This window comes from Dendrobates tinctorius, unplaced genomic scaffold, assembly GCF_039654945.1.
Source record: "Dendrobates tinctorius isolate UK_male_01 unplaced genomic scaffold, ASM3965494v1 ptg000111l, whole genome shotgun sequence".
NCBI lineage: Eukaryota > Metazoa > Chordata > Amphibia > Anura > Dendrobatidae > Dendrobates > Dendrobates tinctorius.
Window position 1 is genome coordinate 8,347,114 of NW_027361779.1, and position 23,692 is coordinate 8,370,805.

A 23,692-nucleotide genomic window follows, 5' to 3' on the forward strand; every position below is an offset into this window, starting at 1 on the left:
TCCCGACCCAGGCTCAGGTTGCTTGGCGGCCGCCACCTGCCAAATGCAATCACGCTCGGTCTAGAACGGCCGGTGGCGCGAGCCCACCACTTCTTTGGGGGTTTTCGAGATAAAAAAAATCGGAAGCGAAATTGGGCAAAACGCATGACCCCGGACCTGCGAGCGCGGGTTGCTCTCCCATTCGGGTCCCGACCCAGGCGCAGGTTGCTTAGTGGCCGCCACCTGCCAAATGCAATCACGCTCGGTCTAGAATGACCGGTGGCGCGAGTCCACCACCTCTTTGGGGGTTTTCGAGAGAAAAAAAATCGGAAGCGAAATTGGGCAAAACGCATGACCCCGAACCTGCGAGCGCGGGCTGCACTCCCATTCGGGTCCCGACCCATGCTCAGGTTGCTTAACGGCCGCCACCTGCCAAATGCAATCACGCTCGGTCTAGAACGGCCGGTCGCGCGAGCCCACCACCTCTTTGGGGGTTTTCGAGAAAAAAAAAAATCGGAAGCGAAATTGGGCAAAACGCATGATGTCGGACGTGCGAGCGCGGGCTGCTCTCCCACTCGGGTCCCGACCAAGGTTCAGGTTGCTTAGCGGCCGCCACCTGCCAAATGCAATCACGCTCGGTCTAGAACGGCTGGTGGCGCGAGCCCACCACCTCTTTGGGGGTTTCGAGAGAAAAAAAATCGGAAGCGAAATTGGGCAAAACGCATGGCCCTGGACCTGCGAGCGCTGGCTGCTCTCCCATTCGAGCCCCGACCCAGGCTCATGTTGCTTGGCGGCTGCCACCTGCCAAATGCAATCACGCTTGGTCTAGAACGGCCGGTGGCGCGAGCCCTCCACCTCTTTGGGGGTTTTCGAGAAAAAAAAATCGGAAGCAAAATTGGGCAAAACGCATGGCCCTGGACCTGCGAGCGCGGGCTGCTCTCCCATTCGAGTCCCGACCCAGGCTCAGGTTGCTTGGCGGCTGCCACCTGCCAAGTACAATCACGCTTGGTCTGGAACGGCCGGTCGCGCGAGCCCACCACCTCTTTGGGGGTTTTCGAGAAAAATTAAATCGGAAGCGAAATTGGGCAAAACGCATGATCCCGGACCTGCGAGCGCGGGCTGCTCTCCCATTCGGGTCCCGACCCAGGGTAAGGTTGCTTAGCGGCCGCAACCTGCCAAATGCAATCACGCTCGGTCTAGAACGGCCGGTGGTGCGAGCCCACCACTTCTTTGGGGGTTTTCGAGAGAAAAAAAATCGGAAGCGAAATTGGGCAAAACGCATGACCCCGGACCTGCGAGCGCGGGCTGCTCTCCCATTCGAGTCCCGACCCAGGCTCAGGTTGCTTAGCGGCCGCCACCTGCCAAATGCAACCACGCTCGGTCTAGAATGGCCGGTGGCGCGAGCCCATCACCTCTTTGGGGGTTTTCGAGAAAAAAAAAATCGGAAGCGAAATTGGGCAAAACGCATGATGTCGGACGTGCGAGCGCGGGCTGCTCTCCCATTCGGGTCCCGACCCAGGCTCAGGTTGCATAGCGGCCGCCACCTGCAAAATGCAATCACGCTCGGTCTAGAATGGCCGGTGGCGCGAGCCCACGACCTCTTTGGGGGTTTCGAGAGAAAAAAAATCGGAAGCGAAATTGGGCAAAACGCATGACCTCGGACCTGCGAGCGCGGGCTGCTCTCCCATTCGGGTCTCGACCCAGGCTCAGGTTGTTTAGCGGCCGCCACCTGCCAAATGCAATCACGCTCGGTCTAGAACGGCCAGTGGCGCGAGCCCACCACCTCTTTGGGGGTTTTCGAGAAAAAAAAAAATCGGAAGCGAAATTGGGCAAAACGCATGACCTCGGACCTGCGAGCGCGGGCTGCTCTCCCATTCGAGTCCCGACCCAGGCTCAGGTTGCTTGGCGGCTGCCACCTGCCAAATGCAATCACGCTTGGTCTAGAACGGCCGATCGTGCGAGCCCACCACCTCTTTGGGGGTTTCCGAGAAAAATAAAATCGGAAGCGAAATTGGGCAAAACGCATGATCCCGGACCTGCGATCGCGGGCTGCTCTCCCATTCGGGTCCCGACCCAAGCTCAGGTTGCTTAGCGGCCGCCACCTGCCAAATGCAATCACGCTCGGTCTAGAACGGCCGGTGGCGCGAGCCCACCACTTCTTTGGGGGTTTTCGAGATAAAAAAAATCGGAAGCGAAATTGGGCAAAACGCATGACCCCGGATCTGCGAGCGCAGGCTGCTCTCCCATTCGAGTCCCGACCCAGGCTCAGGTTGCTTAGCGGCCGCCACCTGTCAAATGCAATCACGCTCGGTCTAGAATGGCCGGTGGCGCGAGCCCACCACCTCTTTGGGGTTTTTCGAGAAAAATAAAAACGGAAGCGAAATTGGGCAAAACGCATGATGTCGGACGTGCGAGCGCGGGCTGCTCTCCCATTCGGGTCCCGACCCAGGCTCAGGTTGCTTAGCGGCCGCCACCTGCCAAATGCAATCACGCTCGGTCTAGAACGGCCGGTGGCGCGAGCCCACCACCTCTTTGGGGGTTTTCGAGAAAAAAAAAATCGGAAGCGAAATTGGGCAAAACGCATGACCCCGGACCTGCGAGCGCTGGCTGCTCTCCCATTCGGGTCTCGACCCAGGTTCAGGTTGCTTGGCGGCTGCCAACTGCCAAATGCAATCACGCTCGGTCTAGAACGGCCGGTGGCGCGTGCCCACAACCTCTTTGGGGGTTTTCGAGAAAAAAAAAATTGGAAGCCAAATTGGGCAAAACGCATGACCCAGGACTTGCGATCTCGGGCTGCTCTCCCATTCGGTTACCGACCCAGGATCAGGTTGCTTCGCGGCCGACACCTGCCAAATGCAATTACGCTCGGTCTAGAACGGCCGGAGGCGCGAGCTCACCACCTCTTTGGGGGTTTTCGAGAAAAAAAAAATCGGAAGCGAAATTGGGCAAAATGCATGACCCCGGACCTGCGAGCGCGGGCTGCTCTCCCATTCGGGTCCCGACCCAGGCTCAGGTTGCTTAGCGGCCGCCACCTGCCAAATGCAATCACGCTCGGTCTAGAATGACCGGTGGCGCGAGCACACCACCTCTTTGGGGGTTTTCGAGAGAAAAAAAATCGGAAGCGAAATTGGGCAAAATGCATGACCCAGGACCTGCAAGCACAGGCTGTTCTCCCATTCGGGTCCCGACCCAGGCTAAGGTTGCTTAGCGGCCGAAACCTGCCAAATGCAATCACGCTCGGTCTAGAAAAGCCGGTGGCGCGAACCCACCACCTCTTTGGGGGTTTTCGAGAGAATAAAAATCGGAAGCGAAATTGGGCAAAATGCATGACCCCAGACGTGCGAGCGCGGGCTGCTCTCCCATTCGAGTCCCGACCCAGGCTCAGGTTGCTTAGCGGCCGCCACCTGCCAAATGCAATCACGCTCGGTCTAGAATGGCCGGTGGTGCGAGCCCACCACCTCTTTGGGGGTTTTCGAGAGAAAAAAAATCGGAAGCGAAATTGGGCAAAACGCATTACCCCCGAACCTGCAAGCGCGGGCTGTTCTCCCATTCGGGTCCCGACCCAGGATAAGGTTGCTTAGCGGCCGCCACCTGCCAAATGCAATCACGCTCGGTCTAGAACGGCCGGTCGCGCGAGCCCACCACCTCTTTGGGGGTTTTCGAGAAAAAAAAAATCGGAAGCGAAATTGGGCAAAACGCATGATGTAGGACGTGCGAGCGCGGGCTGCTCTCCCATTCGGGTCCCGACCCAGGCTCAGGTTGCTTAGCGGCCGCCACCTGCAAAATGCAATCACGCTCGGTCTAGAACGGCCGGTGGCGCGAGCCCACTACCTCTTTGGGGGTTTCGAGAGAAAAAAAATCGGAAGCGAAATTGGGCAAAACGCATGACCCCGGACCTGCGAGCGCGGGCTGCTCTCCCATTCGGGTCGCGACCCATGCTAAGGTTGCTTGGCGCCCGCCACCTGCCAAATGCAATCACGCTCGGTCTAGAACGGCCGGTGGCGCGAGCCCATCACCTCTTTCGGGGGTTTTCAAGAAAAAAAAAATTGGAAGCGAAATTGGGCAAAACGCATGATCCCGGACCTGCGAGCGCGGGCTGCTCTCCAATTCGGGTCCTGACCCAGGCTCAGGTTGCTTGGCAGCCGCCACCTGCCAAATGCAATCACGCTCGGTCTAGAACGGCCAGTGGCTCGAGCCCACCACCTCTTTGGGGGTTTTCGAGAAAAAAAAAATCGGAAGCCAAATTGGGCAAAATGCATGACCCAGGACCTGCGAGCGCGAGCTGCTCTCCCATTCGGGTCCCGACCCAGGCTCAGGTTGCTTGGTGCCCGCCACCTGCCAAATGCAATCACGCTCGGTCTAGAACGGCCGGTGGCACGAGCCCATCACCTCTTTCGGGGTTTTCGAGAAAAAAAAATCGGAAGCGAAATTGGGCAAAACGCATGGCCCTGGACCTGCGAGCGTGGGCTGCTCTCCCATTCGAGTCCCGACCCAGGCTCAGGTTGCTTGGCGGATGCCACCTGCCAAATGCAATCACGCTTGGTCTAGAACGGCCGGTCGCGCGAGCCCACCACCTCTTTGGGGATTTTCGGAAAAAAAAAAATCGGAAGCGAAATTGGGCAAAACGCATGATCCCGGACCTGCGAGCGCTGGCTGCTCTCCCATTCGGGTCCCGACCCAGGCTCAGGTTGCTTAGCGGCCGCCACCTGCCAAATGCAATCACGCTCGGTCTAGAACGGCCGGTCGCGCGAGCCCACCACCTCTTTGGGGGTTTTCGAGAAAAAAAAAATCGGAAGCGAAATTGGGCAAAACGCATGATGTCGGACGTGCGAGCGCGGGCTGCTCTCCCATTCGGGTCCCGACCCAGGCTCAGGTTACTTAGCGGCCACCACCTGCCAAATGCAATCACGCTCGGTCTAGAACGACCGGTGGCGCGAGCCCACCACCTCTTTGGGGGTTTCGAGAGAAAAAAAATCGGAAGCGAAATTGGGCAAAACGCATGGCCCTGGACCTGCGAGCGCGGGCTGCTCTCCCATTCGAGTCGCGACCCAGGCTCAGGTTGCTTGGCGGCTGCCACCTGCCAAATGCAATCACGCTTGGTCTAGAACGGCCGATCGCGCGACCCCACCACCTCTTTGGGGGTTTTCGAGAAAAATAAAATCGGAAGCGAAATTGGGCAAAGCGCATGATCCCGGACCTGCGAGCGCGGGCTGCTCTCCAATTCGGGTCCTGACCCAGGCTAAGGTTGCTTGGCGGCTGCCACCTGCCAAATGCAATCACGCACGGTCTAGAACGGCCGGTGGTGCGAGGCCACCACCTCTTTGGGGTTTTTCGAGAAAAAAAAAATCGGAAGCGAAATTGGGCAAAACGCATGACCCCCGGACCTGCGAGCACGGGCTGCTCTCCAATTTGGGTCCTGACCCAGGCTCAGGTTGCTTGGAGGCTGCCACCTGCCAAATGCAATCACGCTCGGTCTAGAACGGCCGGTGGCGCGAGCCCACCACCTCTTTGGGGGTTTTCGAGAAAAAAAAAATCGGAAGCGAATTTGGGCAAAATACATGATGTCGGACGTGCAAGCGCGGGCTGCTCTCCCATTCGGTTCCCGACCCAGGCTCAGATTGCTTAGCGGCCACCACCTGCCAAATGCAATCACGCTCGGTCTAGAACGGCCGGTGGCATGAGCCCCCCACCTCTTTGGGGGTTTTCGAGAAAAAAAAAATCGGAAGCGAAATTGGGCAAAACGCATGACCCCGGACCTGCGAGCGCGGGCTGCTCTCCCATTTGGGTCCCGACCCAGGCTCAGGTTGCTTGGCACCCGCCACCTGCCAAATGCAATCACGCTCGGTCTAGAACGGCCGGTGGCGCGAGCCCACCACCTCTTTGGGGGTTTTCGAGAAAAAAAAAATCGGAAGCGAAATTGGGCAAAACGCATGACCCCGGGACGCACCGCATGACCTGCGAGCGTGGGCTGCTCTCCCATTCGGGTCCCGACCCAGGCTAAGGTTGCTTGGCAACCGCCACCTGCCAAAGGCAATCACGCTCAGTCTAGAATGGCCGGTGATGCGAGCCCACCACCTCTTTGGGGGTTTTCGAGAAAAAAAAAATCGGAAGCGAAATTGAGCAAAACACATGACCCCGGACCTGCGAGCGCGGGCTGCTCTCTCATTCGGGTCCCGACCGAGGCTCAGGTTGCTTTGCGGCCGCCACCTGCCAAATGCAATCACGCTCGGTCTAGAACGGCCGGTGGCGCGAGCCCACCACTTCTTTGGGGGTTTTCGAGAAAAAAAAAATCGGAAGCGAAATTGGGCAAAACGCATGACCCCGGACCTGCGAGCGCAGGCTGCTCTCCCATTCGAGTTCCGACCCAGGCTGCTTAGCGGCCGCCACCTGCCAAATACAATCACGCTCGGTCTAGAACGGCCGATGGCGCGAGCCCACCACCTCTTTGGGGGTTTTCGAGAGAAAAAAAATCGGAAGCGAAATTGGGCAAAACGCATGACCCCGGACCTGCAAGCGCGGGCTGCTCTCCCATTCGGGTCCCGACCCAGGCTGCTTAGCGGCCGCCACCTGCCAAATGCAATCACGATCGGTCTAGAACGGACGATGGCGCGAGCCCACCACCTCTTTGGGGGTTTTCGAGAAAAAAAAATCGGAAGCGAAATTGGGCAAAACGCATGACCCTGGACCTGCGAGCGTGGGCTGCTCTCCCATTCGGGTCCCGACACAGGCTCAGGTTGCTTAGAGGCCGCCACCTGCCAAATGCAATCACGCTCGGTCTAGAACTGCCGGTGGCGCGAGCCCACCACCTCTTTGGGGGTTTTCGAGAAAAAAAAATCGGAAGCGAAATTGGGCAAAACGCATGACCCCGGACCTGCGAGCGCGGGCTGATATCCCATTCGGGTCCCGACCCAGGCTCAGGTTGCTTAGCCGACGCCACCTGCCAAATGCAATCACGCTCGGTCTAGAAAGGCCGGTCGCGCGAGCCCACCACCTCTTTGGGGGTTTTCGAGAAAAAAATAATCGGAAGCGAAATTGGGCAAAACGAATGACCCAGAGCATGCGAGCGCGGGCTGCTCTCCCATTCGGGTCCCGACCCAGGCTCGGGTTGCTTAGTGGCCGCCACCTGCCAAATGCAATAACGCTCGTTCTACAACAGCCGGTGGCGTGAGCCCACCACCTCTTTGGGGGTTTTCAAGAAAAAAAAAAAAACTGAAGCAAAATTGGGCAAAACGCATGACCCCGGACCTGCGAGCGCGGGCTGCTCTCGCATTCGGGTCCCGACCCATGTTCAGGTTGCTTAGCGGCCGCCTCCTGCCAAATGCAATCACGCTCGGTCTAGAACGGCCGGTGGCACGAGCCCACCACCTCTTTGGGGGTTTTCGAGAAAAAAAAAAATCGGAAGCGAAATTGGGAAAAACGCATGACCCCGGACCTGCGAGCGCGGGCTGCTCTCCCATTCGGGTCCCGACCCAGGCTCAGGTTGCTTAACGGCCGCCACCTGCCAAATGCAATCACGCTCGGTCTAGAATGGCCGGTGGCGCGAGCCCACCACCTCTTTGGGGGTTTTCGAGAGAAAAAAATCGCAAGCGAAATTGGGCAAAACGCATGACTCCGGACCTGCAAGCGCAGGCTGTTCTCCCATTCGGGTCCCGACCCAGGCTAAGGTTGCTTAGCGGCCTCAACCTGCCAAATGCAATCACGCTCGGTCTAGAACGGCCGGTGGCGCGAGCCCATCACCTCTTTGGGGGTTTTCGAGAGAAAAAAAATCAGAAGCGAAATTGAGCAAAACGCATGACCCCGGACCTGCGAGCGCGGGCTTCTCTCCCATTCGAGTCCCGACCCAGGCTGAGGTTGCTTAACGGCCGCCACCTGCCAAATGCAATCACGCTCGGTCTAGAATGGCCGGTGGTGCGAGCCCACCACCTCTTTGGGGGTTTACGAGAGAAAAAAAATCGGAAGCGAAATTGGGCAAAACGCATGACCCCCGAACCTGCAAGCGCGGGCTGTTCTCCCATTCGGGTCCCGACCCAGACTCAGGTTGCTTAGCAGCCGACACCTGCCAAATGCAATCACGCTCGGTCTAGAACGGCCAGTGGCGCGAGCCCACCACCTCTTTGGGGGTTTTCGAGAGAAAGAAAATCGGAAGCGAAATTGGGCAAAACGCATGACCCCGGACCTGCGAGCGCGGGCTGCACTCCCATTCGGGTCCCGACCCACGCTCAGGTTGCTTAACGGCCGCCACCTGCCAAATGCAATCACGCTCGGTCTAGAACGGCCGGTCGCGCGAGCCCACCACCTCTTTGGGGGTTTTCGAGAAAAAAAAAATCGGAAGCGAAATTGGGCAAAACGCATGATGTCGGACGTGTGAGCGCGGGCTGCTCTCCCATTCGGGTCCCGACCCAGGCTCAGGTTGATTAGTGGCCGCCACTTGCCAAATGCAATCACGCTCGGTCTAGAATGGCCGGTGGCACGAGCCCACCACCTCTTTGGGGGTTTTTGAGAGAAAAAAAATCGGAAGCGAAATTGGGCAAAACGCATGACCCCGGACCTGCGAGCGCGGGCTGCACTCCGATTCGGGTCCCGACCCATGCTCAGGTTGCTTAACGGCCGCCACCTGCCAAATGCAATCACGCTCGGTCTAGAACGGCCGGTCGCGCGAGCCCACCACCTCTTTGGGGGTTTTCGAGAAAAAAAAAATCGGAAGCGAAATTGGGCAAAACGCATGGCCCTGGACCTGCGAGCGCGGGCTGCTCTCCCATTCGGGTCCCAAACCAGGCTCAGGTTGCTTAGCGGCCGCCACCTGCCAAATGCAATCACGCTCTGTCTAGAACGGCCGGTCGCGTGAGCCCACCACCTATTTGGGGGTTTTCGAAAAAAATTAAATCGGAAGCGAAATTGGGCAAAACGCATGATCCTGGACCTGCGAGCGCGGGCTGCTCTCCCATTCGGGTCCCGACCCAGGCTCAGGTTGCTTAGCGGCCGCCACCTGCCAAATGCAATCACGCTCGGTCTAGAACAGCCGGTGGCGCGAGCCCACCACCTCTTTGGGGGTTTTCGAGAAAAAAAAAATCGGAAGCGAAATTGGGAAAAAAGCATTACCCCGGACCTGCGAGCGCGGGCTGTTCTCCCATTCGGGTCCCAACCCAGGCTCAGGTTGCTTAGCGGCCGCCACCTGCCAAATGCAATCACGCTCAGTCTAGAACGGCCGGTGGCGCGAGCCCACCACCTCTTTGGGGGTTTTCGAGAGAAAAAAAATCGGAAGCGAAATTGGGCAAAATGCATGACCCCGGACCTGCGAGCGCGGGCTTCTCTCCCATTCGAGTCGCGACCCAGGCTCAGGTTGCTTAGCGGCCGCCACCTGCCAAATGCAATCACGCTCGGTCTAGAAAGGCCGGTGGTGTGAGCCCACCGCCTCTTTGGGGGTTTACGAGAGAAAAAAAATCGGAAGCGAAATTGGGCAAAACACATGACCCCCGAACCTGCAAGCGCGGGCTCTTCTCCCATTCGGATCCTGACCCAGGCTAAGGTTGCTTAGCGGCCGACACCTGCCAAATGCAATCACGCTCGGTCTAGAATGGCCAGTGGCGCGAGCCCACCACCTCTTTGGGGGTTTTCGAGAGAAAGAAAATCGGAAGCGAAATTGGGCAAAACGCATGACCCCGGACCTGCGAGCGCGGGCTGCACTCCCATTCGGGTCCCGACCAACGCTCAGGTTGCTTAACGGCCGCCACCTGCCAAATGCAATCACGCTCGGTCTAGAACGGCCGGTGGCGCGAGCCCACCACCTCTTTGGGGGTTTTCGAGAAAAAAAAAATCTGAAGCGAAATTGGGCAAAATGCATGACCCCGGACCAGCGAGCGCCAGCTGCTCTCCCATTCGGGTCACGACCCAGGCTCAGGTTGTTTAGCGGCCGCAGCCTGCCAAATGCAATCACGCTCAGTCTAGATCGGCCGGTGGCGCGAGCCACGCACCTCTTTGGGGGTTTTCAAGAAAAAAAAAATCGGAAGCGAAATTGGGCATAACGCATGACCCCGGACCTGCGAGCGCGGGCTGCTCTCCCATTCGGGTCCCGACCCAGGCTGCTTAGCGGCCGCCACCTGCCAAATGCAATCACGCTCGGTCTAGAACGGCCGGTGGCACGAGCCCACCACCTCTTTTGGGGGTTTTCGTGAAAAAAAAAATCTGAAGCGAAATTGGGCAAAATGCATGACCCCGGACCTGCAAGTGCGGGCTGCTCTCCCATTCGGGTCCCGACCCAGGCTCAGGTTGCTTGGCGGCCGCCACCTGCCAAATGCAATCACGCACGGTCTAGAACGGCCGTTGGCGCGAGCCCACCACCTCTTTGGGGGTTTTCGAGAAAAAAAAAATCGGAAGCGAAATTGGGCAAAATGCATGATGTCGGACGTGCGAGCGCGGGCTGCTCTCCCATTCGGGTCCCGACCCAGGCTCAGGTTGCTTAGCGGCCACCACCTGCCAAATGCAATCACGCTCGGTCTAGAACGGCTGGTGGCGAGAGCCAACCACCTCTTTGGGGGTTTCGAGAGAAAAAAAATCGGAAGCGAAATTGGGCAAAACGCATGGCCCTGGACCTTCGAGCGTGGGCTGCTCTCCCATTCGAGTCCCGACACAGGCTCAGGTTGCTTGGCGGCTGCCACCTGCCAAATGCAATCACGCTTGGTCTAGAACGGCCGGTCGCGCGAGCCCACCACCTCTTTGGGGGTTTTCGAGAAAAATAAAATCGGAAGCGAAATTAGGCAAAACGCATGATCCCGGACCTGCGAGCGCGGGCTGCTCTCCCATTCGGGTCCCGACCCAGGCTCAGGTTGCTTAGTGGCCGCCACATGCTAAATGCAATCACGCTCGGTCTAGAATGGCCGGTGGCGCGAGCCCACCACCTCTTTGTGGGTTTTTGAGAGAAAAAAAATCGGAAGCGAAATTGGGCAAAACGCATGACCCCGGACCTGCGAGCGCGGGCTGCACTCCCATTCGGGTCCCGACCCATGCTCAGGTTGCTTAACGGCCGCCACCTGCCAAATGCAATCACGCTCGGTCTAGAACGGCCGATCGCGCGAGCCCACCACCTCTTTGGGGGTTTTCGAGAAAAAAAAAATCGGAAGCGAAATTGGGCAAAACGCATGGCCCTGGACCTGCGAGCGCGGGCTGCTCTCCCATTCGGGTCCCAAACCAGGCTCAGGTTGCTTAGCGGCCGCCACCTGCCAAATGCAATCACGCTCTGTCTAGAACGGCCGGCCGCGCGAGCCCACCACCTATTTGGGGGTTTTCGAAAAAAATTAAATCGGAAGCGAAATTGGGCAAAACGCATGATCCTGGACCTGCGAGCGTGGGCTGCTCTCCCATTCGGGTCCCGACCCAGGCTCAGGTTGCTTAGCGGCCGCCACCTGCCAAATGCAATCACGCTCGGTCTAGAACAGCCGGTGGCGCGAGCCCACCACCTCTTTGGGGGTTTTCGAGAAAAAAAAAATCGGAAGCGAAATTGGGAAAAAAGCATTACCCCGGACCTGCGAGCGCGGGCTGTTCTCCCATTCGGGTCCCAACCCAGGCTAAGGTTGCTTGGCGGCCGCCACCAGCCAAATGCAATCACGCTCGGTCTAGAATGGCTGGTGGCGCGAGCCCACCACCTCTTTGGGGGTTTTCGAGAGAAAAAAAATCGGAAGCGAAATTGGGCAAAACGCATGACACCGGACCTGCAGGCGCAGGCTGTTCTCCCATTCGGATCTCGACCCAGGCTAAGGTTGCTTAGCGGCCGCAGCCTGCCAAATGCAATCACGCTCGGTCTAGAACGGCCGGTGGCGCGAGCCCACCACCTCTTTGGGGGTTTTCGAGAGAAAAAAAATCGGAAGCGAAATTGGGCAAAATGCATGACCCCGGACCTGCGAGCGCGGGCTTCTCTCCCATTCGGGTTCCGACCCAGGCTCAGGTTGCTTAGCGGCCGCCACCTGCCAAATGCAATCACGCTCAGTCTAGAATGGCCGGTGGTGCGAGCCCACCACCTCTTTGGGGGTTTACGAGAGAAAAAAAATCGGAAGCGAAATTGGGCAAAACACATGACCCCCGAACCTGCAAGCGCGGGCTGTTCTCCCATTCGGATCCCGACCCAGGCTAAGGTTGCTTAGCGGCCGACACCTGCCAAATGCAATCACGCTCGGTCTAGAATGGCCAGTGGCGCGAGCCCACCACCTCTTTGGGGGTTTTCGAGAGAAAGAAAATCGGAAGCGAAATTGGGCAAAACGCATGACCCCGGACCTGCGAGCGCGGGCTGCACTCCCATTCGGGTCCCGACCCACGCTCAGGTTGCTTAACGGCCGCCACCTGCCAAATGCAATCACGCTCGGTCTAGAACGGCCGGTCGCGCGAGCCCACCACCTCTTTGGGGGTTTTCGAGAAAAAAAAAATCTGAAGCGAAATTGGGCAAAATGCATGACCCCGGACCAGCGAGCGCCGGCTGCTCTCCCATTCGGGTCACGACCCAGGCTCAGGTTGCTTAGCGGCCGCAGCCTGCCAAATGCAATCACGCTCAGTCTAGATCGGCCGGTGGCGCGAGCCACGCACCTCTTTGGGGGTTTTCAAGAAAAAAAATCGGAAGCGAAATTGGGCATAACGCATGACCCCGGACCTGCGAGCGCGGGCTGCTCTCCCATTCGGGTCCCGACCCAGGCTGCTTAGCGGCCGCCACCTGCCAAATGCAATCACGCTCGGTCTAGAACGGCCGGTGGCACGAGCCCACCACCTCTTTTGGGGGTTTTCGAGAAAAAAAAAATCTGAAGCGAAATTGGGCAAAACGCATGACCCCGGACCTGCGAGCGCGGGCTGCTCTCCCATTCGGGTCCCGACCCAGGCTCAGGTTGCTTGGCGGCCGCCACCTGCCAAATGCAATCACGCACGGTCTAGAACGGCCGTTGGCGCGAGCCCACCACCTCTTTGGGGGTTTTCGAGAAAAAAAAAATCGGAAGCGAAATTGGGCAAAATGCATGATGTCGGACGTGCGAGCGCGGGCTGCTCTCCCATTCGGGTCCCGACCCAGGCTCAGGTTGCTTAGCGGCCACCACCTGCCAAATGCAATCACGCTCGGTCTAGAACGGCTGGTGGCGAGAGCCCACCACCTCTTTGGGGGTTTCGAGAGAAAAAAAATCGGAAGCGAAATTGGGCAAAACGCATGGCCCTGGACCTGCGAGCGTGGGCTGCTCTCCCATTCGAGTCCCGACCCAGGCTCAGGTTGCTTGGCGGCTGCCACCTGCCAAATGCAATCAAGCTTGGTATAGAACGGCCGGTCGCGCGATCCCACCACCTCTTTGGGGGTTTTCGAGAAAAATAAAATCGGAAGCGAAATTAGGCAAAACGCATGATCCCGGACCTGCGAGCGCAGGCTGCTCTCCCATTCGGGTCCCGACGCAGGCTCAGGTTGCTGAGTGGCCGCCACCTGCCAAATGCAATCACGCTCGGTCTAGAACAGCCGGTGGCGCGAGTCCACTACCTCTTTGGGGGTTTTCGAGAAAAAAAAATCGGAAGCGAAATTGGGCAAAACGCATGACCCCGGACCTGCGAGCGCGGGCTGCACTCACATTCGGGTCCCGACCCATGCTCAGGTTGCTTAACGGCCGCCACCTGCCAAATGCAATCACGCTCGGTCTAGAACGGCCGGTCGCGCGAGCCCACCACCTCTTTGGGGGTTTTCGAGAAAAAAAAAATCGGAAGCGAAATTGGGCAAAACGCATGGCCCTGGACCTGCGAGCGCGGGCTGCTCTCCCATTCGGGTCCCAAACCAGGCTGAGGTTGCTTAGCGGCCGCCACCTGCCAAATGCAATCACGCTCTGTCTAGAACGGCCAGTGGCGCAAACCCACCACCTCTTTGGGGGTTTTCGAGAAAAAAAAAATCGGAAGCGAAATTGGGAAAAAAGCATTACCCCGGACCTGCGAGCGCGGGCTGTTCTCCCATTCGGGTCCCAACCCAGGCTAAGGTTGCTTGGCGGCTGCCACCTGCCAAATGCTCTCACGCTCGGTCTAGAACGGCCGCTGGCGCGAGCCCACCACCTCTTTGGGGGTTTTCGAGAGAAAAAAAATTGGAATCAAAATTGGGCAAAATGCATGATGTCGAAAGTGCGAGCGCGGGTTGCTCTCGCATTCGGGTCCCCACCCAGGCTCAGGTTGCTTAGCGGCCGCCACCTGCCAAATGCAATCACGCTCGGTCTAGAACGGCCGGTGGCGCGAGCCCATCACCTCTTTGGGGGTTTTGAGAGAAAAAAAATCGGAAGCGAAATTGGGCAAAACGCATGACCCCGGACCTGCGAGCGCGGGCTGCTCTCCCATTTGGGACCCGACCCTGGCTCAGGTTGCTTAGCGGCCGCCACCTGCCAAATGCAATCACGCTCGGTCTAGAACGGCCGGTGGCGCGGGCCCACCACCTCTTTGGGGGTTTTTGAGAAAAAAAAAATCTGAAGCGAAATTGGGCAAAACGCATGATTCCGGACCTGCGAGCGTGTGCTGCTCTCCCATTCGGGTCCCGACCCAGGATCAGGTTTTTTAGTGGCCGCCACCTGCCAAATGCACTCACTCTCGGTCTAGAACGGCCGGTGGTGCAAGCACACCACCTCTTTGGGGGTTTTCGAGAGAAAAAAATCGGAAGCGAAATTGGGCAAAACGCATGGCTCTGGACCTGCGAGCACGGGCTGCTCTCCCATTCGAGTCCCGACCCAGGATAAGGTTGCTTAGCGGCCGCCACATGCCAAATGCAATCACGCTTGGTCTAGAACGGCCAGTGGCGCGTGCTCACCACCTCTTTGGGGGTTTTCGAGAAAAAAAAAATCGGAAGCGAAATTGAGCAAAATGCATGATGTCGGACGTGCGAGCTGCTCTCCCATTCGGGTCCTGACCCAGGCTCAGGTTGTTTAGCGGCCGCCACCTGCCAAATGCAATCACGCTCAGTCTAGAACAGCCGGTGGCGCGAGCCCACCACCTCTTTGGGGGTTTTCGAGAAAAAAAAAATCGGAATCGAAATTGGGCAAAATGCATGACCCCGAACCTGCGAGCGCGGGCTGCTCTCCCATTTTGGTCCCGACCCAGGCTCAGGTTGCTTAGCGGCAGCCACCTGCCAAATGCAATCACGCTCGGTCTAGAACGGCCGGTGGCGCGAGCCCACCACCTCTTTGGGGGTTTTCGAGAAAAAAAAAATCGGAAGCGAAATTGGGCAAAACGCATGACCCCGGACCTGCGAGCGCGGAATGCTCTCCCATTCGGGTCCCGACCCAGGCTCAGGTTGCTTAGCGGCCGCCACCTGCCAAATGCAATCACGCACCGGTCTAGAACCGGTGGCGCGAGCCCACCACCTCTTTGGGGGTTTTCGAGAAAAAAAAAAATCGGAAGCGAAATTGGTCAAAACGCATAACCCCGGACCTACGAGCGCGGGCTGATATCCCATTCGGGTCCCGACCCAGGCTCAGGTTGCTTAGCGGCCGCCACCTGCCAAATGCAATCACGCTCGATCTTGAACGGCCGGTGGCGCGAGCCCACCAAATCTATGGGGGTTTTCGAGAAAAAAAAATCGGAAGCGAAATTGGGCAAAACGCATGACCCCGGACCTGCGAGCGCGGGCTGCTCTCTCATTCTGGTCCCGACCCCGGCTCAGGTTGCTTAGCGGCCTCCATCTTCCAAATGCAATCACGCTCGGTCTAGAACGGCCGTTGGTGCGAGCCCACCACCTCTTTGGGGTTTTTCAAGAAAAAAAAAATCGGAAGCGAAATTGGGCAAAACGCATGACCCCGGACCTGCGAGCGCAGGCTGCTCTCCCATTCGGGTCCCGACCCAGGTTGCATAGCGGCCTCCACCTGCCAAATGCAATCACGCTCGGTCTAGAATGGCCGGTGGCGCGAGCCCACCACCTCTTTGGGGGTTTTCGAGAAAAAAAAAATCGGAAGCGAAATTGGGCAAATCGCATGACCCCGGACATGCGAGCGTGTGCTTCTCAACCATTCGGGTCCCGACCCCGGCTCAGGTTGCTTAGCGGCCGCCACCTGCCAAATGCAATCACACTCGTTCTAGAATGGCCGGTGGCGCGAGCCCACCACCTCTTTGGGGGTTTTCGAGAAAAAAAAAATCGGAAACGAAATTGGGCAAAACGCATGACCCCAGACCTGCGAGCGCGGGCTACTCTCCCATTCGGGTCCCGACCCAGGTTCAGGTAGCTTAGCGGCCGCCACCTGCCAAATGCAATCACGTTTGGTCTAGAACGGCCAGTGGTGCGAGCCCACCACCTCTTTGGGGTTTTTCGAGAAAAAAAAAATCGGAAGCGAAATTGAGCAAAACGCATGACCTCGGACCTGCGAGCGCGGGCTGCTCTCCCATTAGGATCCCGACCCAGGCTCAGGTTGCATAGCGGCCGCCACCTGCCAAATGCAATCACGCTCGGTCTCGATCGGCCGGTGGCGCGAGCCTACCACCTCTTTGGGGGTTTTCAAGAAAAAAAAAATCGGAAGCGAAATTGGGCAAAACGCATGACCCCGTACCTGCGAGCGCGGGCTGCTCTCCCATTCGGGTCCCGACCCAGGCTTCTTAGCGGCCGCCACCTGCCAAATGCAATCACGCTCGGTCTAGAACGGCCGGTGGCGCGAGCCCACCACCTCTTTGGGGGTTTTCGAGAAAAAAAATCGGAAGCGAAATTGGGCAAAACGCATGACCCCGGACCTGCGAGCGCGGGCTGCTCTCCCATTCGGGTCCCGACCCAGGCTTCTTAGCGGCCGCCACCTGCCAAATGCAATCACGCTCGGTCTAGAACGGCCGGTGGCGCGAGCCCACCACCTCTTTGGGGGTTTTCGAGAAAAAAAATCGGAAGCGAAATTGGGCAAAACGCATGACCCCGGACCTGCGAGCGCGGGCTGCTCTCCCATTCGGGTCCCGACCCAGGCTGCTTAGCGGCCGCCACCTGCAAAATGCAATCACGCTCGGTTTAGAACGGCCGTTGGCGCGAGCCCACCACCTCTTTGGGGGTTTTCGAGAAAAAAAGAAATCTGAAGCGAAATTGGGCAAAATGTATGACCCCGGACCAGCGATCGCAGGCTGCTCTCCCATTCGGGTCCCGACCCAGGCTCAGGTTGCTTAGCGGCCGCCACCTGCCAAATGCAATCATGCTTGGTCTACTTCGGTCGGTGGCGCAAGCCCACCACCTCTTTGGGGGTTTTCGAGAAAAAAAAAAATCGGAAGCGAATTTGGGCAAAACGCATGACCCCGGACCTGAGAGCGCGGGCTGCTCTCCCATTCGGGTCCCGACCCGGGCTCAGGTTGCTTAGCGGCCGCCACCTGCCAAATGCAATCACGCTCGGTCTTGAACGGCCGGTGGCGCGAGCCCACCACCTCTTTGGGGGTTTTCGAGAAAAAAAAAATCGGAAGCGAAATTGGGCAAAACGCATGACCCCGCACCTGCGAGCGTGTGCTGCTCTCCCATTCGGGTCCCGACCCAGGCTCAGGTTGCTTAGCGGCCGCCACCTGCCAAATGCAATCACGCTCGGTCTAGAACGGCCGGTGGCGCGAGCCCACCACCTCTTTGGGGGTTTTCAAGAAAAAAAAATCGGAAGCGAAATTGGGCAAAACGCATGACCCCGAACCTGCGACCGCCTCTCCCATTCGGGTCCCGACCCAGGCTGATTTGCGGACGCCACCTGCCAAATGCAATCACGCGCGGTCTAGAACGGCCTGTGGCGCGAGCCCACCACCTTGGGGGCTTTCGAGAAGAAAAAAATCGGAAGCGAAATTGGGCAAAATGCATGACCCCGGACCTGCAAGCGCGGGCTGCTCTCCCATTCGGGTCCTGACCCAGGCTCAGGTTGCTTAGTGGCCGCCACCTGCCAAATGCAATGACGCTCGGTCTAGAATGGCCGGTGGCGCGAGCCCACCACCTCTTTGGGGGTTTTCGAGAAAAAAAAAATCGGAAGCGAAATTTTGCAAAACGCATGACCCTGGACCTGCGAGCGCGGGCTGCTTTTCCATTCGGGTCCCGACCCCGGCTCAGGTTGCTTAGCGGCCACCACCTGCCAAATGCAATCACGCTCGGTCTAGAATGGCCGGTGGCGTGAGCCCACCACCTCTTTGGGGGTTTTCAAGAAAAAAAAAATCGGAAGCGAAATTGGGCAAAACGCATGACCCCGGACCAGCGAGCGCGGGCTGCTCTCCCATTCGGGTTCCGACCCAGGCTCAGGTTGCTTAGCGGCCGCAGCCTGCCAAATGCAATCACGCTCGGTCTAGATCGGCCGGTGGCGCGAGCCACGCACCTCGTTGGGGGTTTTCAAGAAAAAAAAAATCTGAGGCGAAATTGGGCAAAACGCATGACCCCGGACCTGCGAGCGCGGGCTGCTCTCCCATTCGGGTCCCGACCCAGGCTCAGGTTTCTTGGCGGCCGCCACCTGCCAAATGCAATCACGCTCGGTCTAGAACGGCCGTTGGCGCGAGCCCACCACCTCTGGGGGTTTTCGAGAAAAAAAAAATCGGAAGCGAAATTGGGCAAAACGCATGATGTCGGACGTGCGAGCGCGGGCTGCTATGCCATTCGGGTCCCAACTCAGGCTCAGGTTGCTTAGCGGCCGCCACCTGCCAAATGCAATCACGCTCGGTCTAGAACGGCTGGTGGCGAGAGCCCACCACCTCTTTGGGGGTTTCGAGAGAAAAAAAATCGGAAGCGAAATTGGGCAAAACGCATGGCCCTGGACCTGCGAGCGCGGGCTGCTCTCCCATTCGAGTCCCGACGCAGGCTCAGGTTGCTTGGCGTCTGCCACCTGCCAAATCCAATCACGCTTGGTCTAGAACGGCCGGTCGCACAAGCCCACCACCTCTTTGGGGGTTTTCAAGAAAAATAAAATCCGAAGCGAAATTGGGCAAAACGCATGGCCCTGGACCTGCGAGCGCGGGCTGCTCTCCCATTCGGGTCCCGACCCAGGATCAGGTTGCTTAGTGGCCGCCACCTGCCAAATGCAATCACGTTCGGTCTAGAATGGCCGGTGGCGCGAGCCCACCACCTCTTTGGGGGTTTTCGAGAAAAAAAAAATCGGAAGCGAAATTGGGCAAAACGCATGACCCTGGACCTGCGAGCGCGGGCTGCTTTTCCATTCGGGTCCCGACCCCGGCTCAGGTTGTTTAGCAGCCGCCACCTGCCAAATGCAATCACGCTCGGTCTAGAATGGCCGGTGGCGCGAGCCCACCACCTCTTTGGGGGTTTTCGAGAAAAAAAAAATCGGAAGCGAAATTGGGCAAAACGCATGACCCTAGACGTGCGAGCGCGGGCTGCTCTCCCATTCGGGTCCCTACCCAGGCTCAGGTTGCTTGGCGGCCGCCACCTGGCAAATGCAATAACGCTCGGTCTAGAACGGCCGGTGGTGCGAGCCCACCACCTCTTTGGGGTTTTTAGAGAAAAAAAAATCGGAAGCGAAATTGGGCAAAACGCATGTCCCCGGACATGCGAGCGCAAGCTGCTCATCCATTCGGGTCCCGACCCAGGTTGCATAGCGGCCACCACCTGCTAAATGCAATCACACTCGGTCTAGAACGGCCGGTGGCGCGAGCCCACCACCTCTTTGGGGGTTTTCGAGAAAAAAAATCGGAAGCGAAATTGGGCAAATCGCATGACCCCGGACCTGCGAGCGCGGGCTGCTCTCCCATTCGGGTCCCGACCCAGGCTGGTTAGCGGCCGCCACCTGCAAAATGCAATCACGCTCGGTCTAGAATGGCCGGTGGCATGAGCCAACAACTCTTTGGGGGTTTTCGAGAAAAAAAAAATCGGAAGAGAAATTGGGCAAAACGCATGACCCCGGACCTGCAAGCGCGGGCTGTTCTCCCGTTCGGGTCTTGACCCAGGCTGCTTAGCGGCCGCCACATGCCAAATGCAATCACGCTCGGTCTAGAACTGCCGGTGGCGCGAGCCCACCACCTCTTTGGGGGTTTTCGAGAAAAAAAAAACGAAAGCGAAATTGGGCAAAACGCATGACCCCGGACCTGCGAGTGCGGGCTGCTCCCCCATTCGGGTCCCGACCCAGGCTGGTTAGCGGCCGCCACCTGCCAAATGCAATCACGCTCAGTCTAGAACGGCCGGTGGCGTGAGCCCACCACGTCTTTGGGGGTTTTCGAGAAAAAAAAAATCGGAAGCGAAATTGGGCAAAACGCATGACCCCGGACCTGCGAGCGCGGGCTGCTCTCCCATTCGTGTCCTGACCCCGGCTCAGGTTGCTTAGCGGCCGCCACCTGCCAAATGCAATCACGCTCGGTCTAGAATGGCCAGTGGCGCGAGCCCACCACCTCTTTGGGGGTTTTCGAGAAAAAAAAAATCGGAAGCGAAATTGGGAAAAACGCATGACCCCGGACCTGCGAGCGCGGGCTGCTCTCCCATTGGGGTCCCGACCTAGGCTCAGGTTGCTTAGCGGCCGCCACCTGCCAAATGCAATCACGCTCGGTCTCAAACGGCCGGTGGCGTGAGCCCACCACCTCTTTGGGGTTTTCGAGAAAAAAAAAATCGGAAGCGAAATTGGGCAAAACGCATGACCCCGGACCTGCGAGCGTGGGCTGCTCTCCCATTCGGGTCCCGAACAAGGCTCAGGTTGCTTAACGGCCGCCACCTGCCAAATGCAATCACGCTCGGTCTAGAATGGCCGGTGGTGCAAGCACACCACCTCTTTGGGGGTTTTCGAGAGAAAAAAATCGGAAGCGAAATTGGGCAAAACGCATGGCTCTGGACCTGCGAGCACGGGCTGCTCTCCCATTCGAGTCCCGACCCAGGATAAGGTTGCTTAGCGGCCGCCACATGCCAAATGCAATCACGCTTGGTCTAGAACGGCCAGTGGCGCGTGCTCACCACCTCTTTGGGGGTTTTCGAGAAAAAAAAAATCGGAAGCGAAATTGAGCAAAATGCATGATGTCGGACGTGCGAGCTGCTCTCCCATTCGGGTCCTGACCCAGGCTCAGGTTGTTTAGCGGCCGCCACCTGCCAAATGCAATCACGCTCAGTCTAGAACAGCCGGTGGCGCGAGCCCACCACCTCTTTGGGGGTTTTCGAGAAAAAAAAAATCGGAATCGAAATTGGGCAAAATGCATGACCCCGAACCTGCGAGCGCGGGCTGCTCTCCCATTTTGGTCCCGACCCAGGCTCAGGTTGCTTAGCGGCAGCCACCTGCCAAATGCAATCACGCTCGGTCTAGAACGGCCGGTGGCGCGAGCCCACCACCTCTTTGGGGGTTTTCGAGAAAAAAAAAATCGGAAGCGAAATTGGGCAAAACGCATGACCCCGGACCTGCGAGCGCGGAATGCTCTCCCATTCGGGTCCCGACCCAGGCTCAGGTTGCTTAGCGGCCGCCACCTGCCAAATGCAATCACGCACCGGTCTAGAACCGGTGGCGCGAGCCCACCACCTCTTTGGGGGTTTTCGAGAAAAAAAAAAATCGGAAGCGAAATTGGTCAAAACGCATAACCCCGGACCTACGAGCGCGGGCTGATATCCCATTCGGGTCCCGACCCAGGCTCAGGTTGCTTAGCGGCCGCCACCTGCCAAATGCAATCACGCTCGATCTTGAACGGCCGGTGGCGCGAGCCCACCAAATCTATGGGGGTTTTCGAGAAAAAAAAATCGGAAGCGAAATTGGGCAAAACGCATGACCCCGGACCTGCGAGCGCGGGCTGCTCTCTCATTCTGGTCCCGACCCCGGCTCAGGTTGCTTAGCGGCCTCCATCTTCCAAATGCAATCACGCTCGGTCTAGAACGGCCGTTGGTGCGAGCCCACCACCTCTTTGGGGTTTTTCAAGAAAAAAAAAATCGGAAGCGAAATTGGGCAAAACGCATGACCCCGGACCTGCGAGCGCAGGCTGCTCTCCCATTCGGGTCCCGACCCAGGTTGCATAGCGGCCTCCACCTGCCAAATGCAATCACGCTCGGTCTAGAATGGCCGGTGGCGCGAGCCCACCACCTCTTTGGGGGTTTTCGAGAAAAAAAAAATCGGAAGCGAAATTGGGCAAATCGCATGACCCCGGACATGCGAGCGTGTGCTTCTCAACCATTCGGGTCCCGACCCCGGCTCAGGTTGCTTAGCGGCCGCCACCTGCCAAATGCAATCACACTCGTTCTAGAATGGCCGGTGGCGCGAGCCCACCACCTCTTTGGGGGTTTTCGAGAAAAAAAAAATCGGAAACGAAATTGGGCAAAACGCATGACCCCAGACCTGCGAGCGCGGGCTACTCTCCCATTCGGGTCCCGACCCAGGTTCAGGTAGCTTAGCGGCCGCCACCTGCCAAATGCAATCACGTTTGGTCTAGAACGGCCAGTGGTGCGAGCCCACCACCTCTTTGGGGTTTTTCGAGAAAAAAAAAATCGGAAGCGAAATTGAGCAAAACGCATGACCCCGGACCTGCGAGCGCGGGCTGCTCTCCCATTAGGATCCCGACCCAGGCTCAGGTTGCATAGCGGCCGCCACCTGCCAAATGCAATCACGCTCGGTCTCGATCGGCCGGTGGCGCGAGCCTACCACCTCTTTGGGGGTTTTCAAGAAAAAAAAAATCGGAAGCGAAATTGGGCAAAACGCATGACCCCGTACCTGCGAGCGCGGGCTGCTCTCCCATTCGGGTCCCGACCCAGGCTTCTTAGCGGCCGCCACCTTCCAAATGCAATCACGCTCGGTCTAGAACGGCCGGTGGCGCGAGCCCACCACCTCTTTGGGGGTTTTCGAGAAAAAAAATCGGAAGCGAAATTGGGCAAAACGCATGACCCCGGACCTGCGAGCGCGGGCTGCTCTCCCATTCGGGTCCCGACCCAGGCTGCTTAGCGGCCGCCACCTGCAAAATGCAATCACGCTCGGTTTAGAACGGCCGTTGGCGCGAGCCCACCACCTCTTTGGGGGTTTTCGAGAAAAAAAGAAATCTGAAGCGAAATTGGGCAAAATGTATGACCCCGGACCAGCGATCGCAGGCTGCTCTCCCATTCGGGTCCCGACCCAGGCTCAGGTTGCTTAGCGGCCGCCACCTGCCAAATGCAATCATGCTCGGTCTACTTCGGTCGGTGGCGCAAGCCCACCACCTCTTTGGGGGTTTTCGAGAAAAAAAAAAATCGGAAGCGAATTTGGGCAAAACGCATGACCCCGGACCTGAGAGCGCGGGCTGCTCTCCCATTCGGGTCCCGACCCGGGCTCAGGTTGCTTAGCGGCCGCCACCTGCCAAATGCAATCACGCTCGGTCTTGAACGGCCGGTGGCGCGAGCCCACCACCTCTTTGGGGGTTTTCGAGAAAAAAAAAATCGGAAGCGAAATTGGGCAAAACGCATGACCCCGCACCTGCGAGCGTGTGCTGCTCTCCCATTCGGGTCCCGACCCAGGCTCAGGTTGCTTAGCGGCCGCCACCTGCCAAATGCAATCACGCTCGGTCTAGAACGGCCGGTGGCGCGAGCCCACCACCTCTTTGGGGGTTTTCAAGAAAAAAAAATCGGAAGCGAAATTGGGCAAAACGCATGACCCCGAACCTGCGACCGCCTCTCCCATTCGGGTCCCGACCCAGGCTGATTTGCGGACGCCACCTGCCAAATGCAATCACGCGCGGTCTAGAACGGCCTGTGGCGCGAGCCCACCACCTTGGGGGCTTTCGAGAAGAAAAAAATCGGAAGCGAAATTGGGCAAAATGCATGACCCCGGACCTGCAAGCGCGGGCTGCTCTCCCATTCGGGTCCTGACCCAGGCTCAGGTTGCTT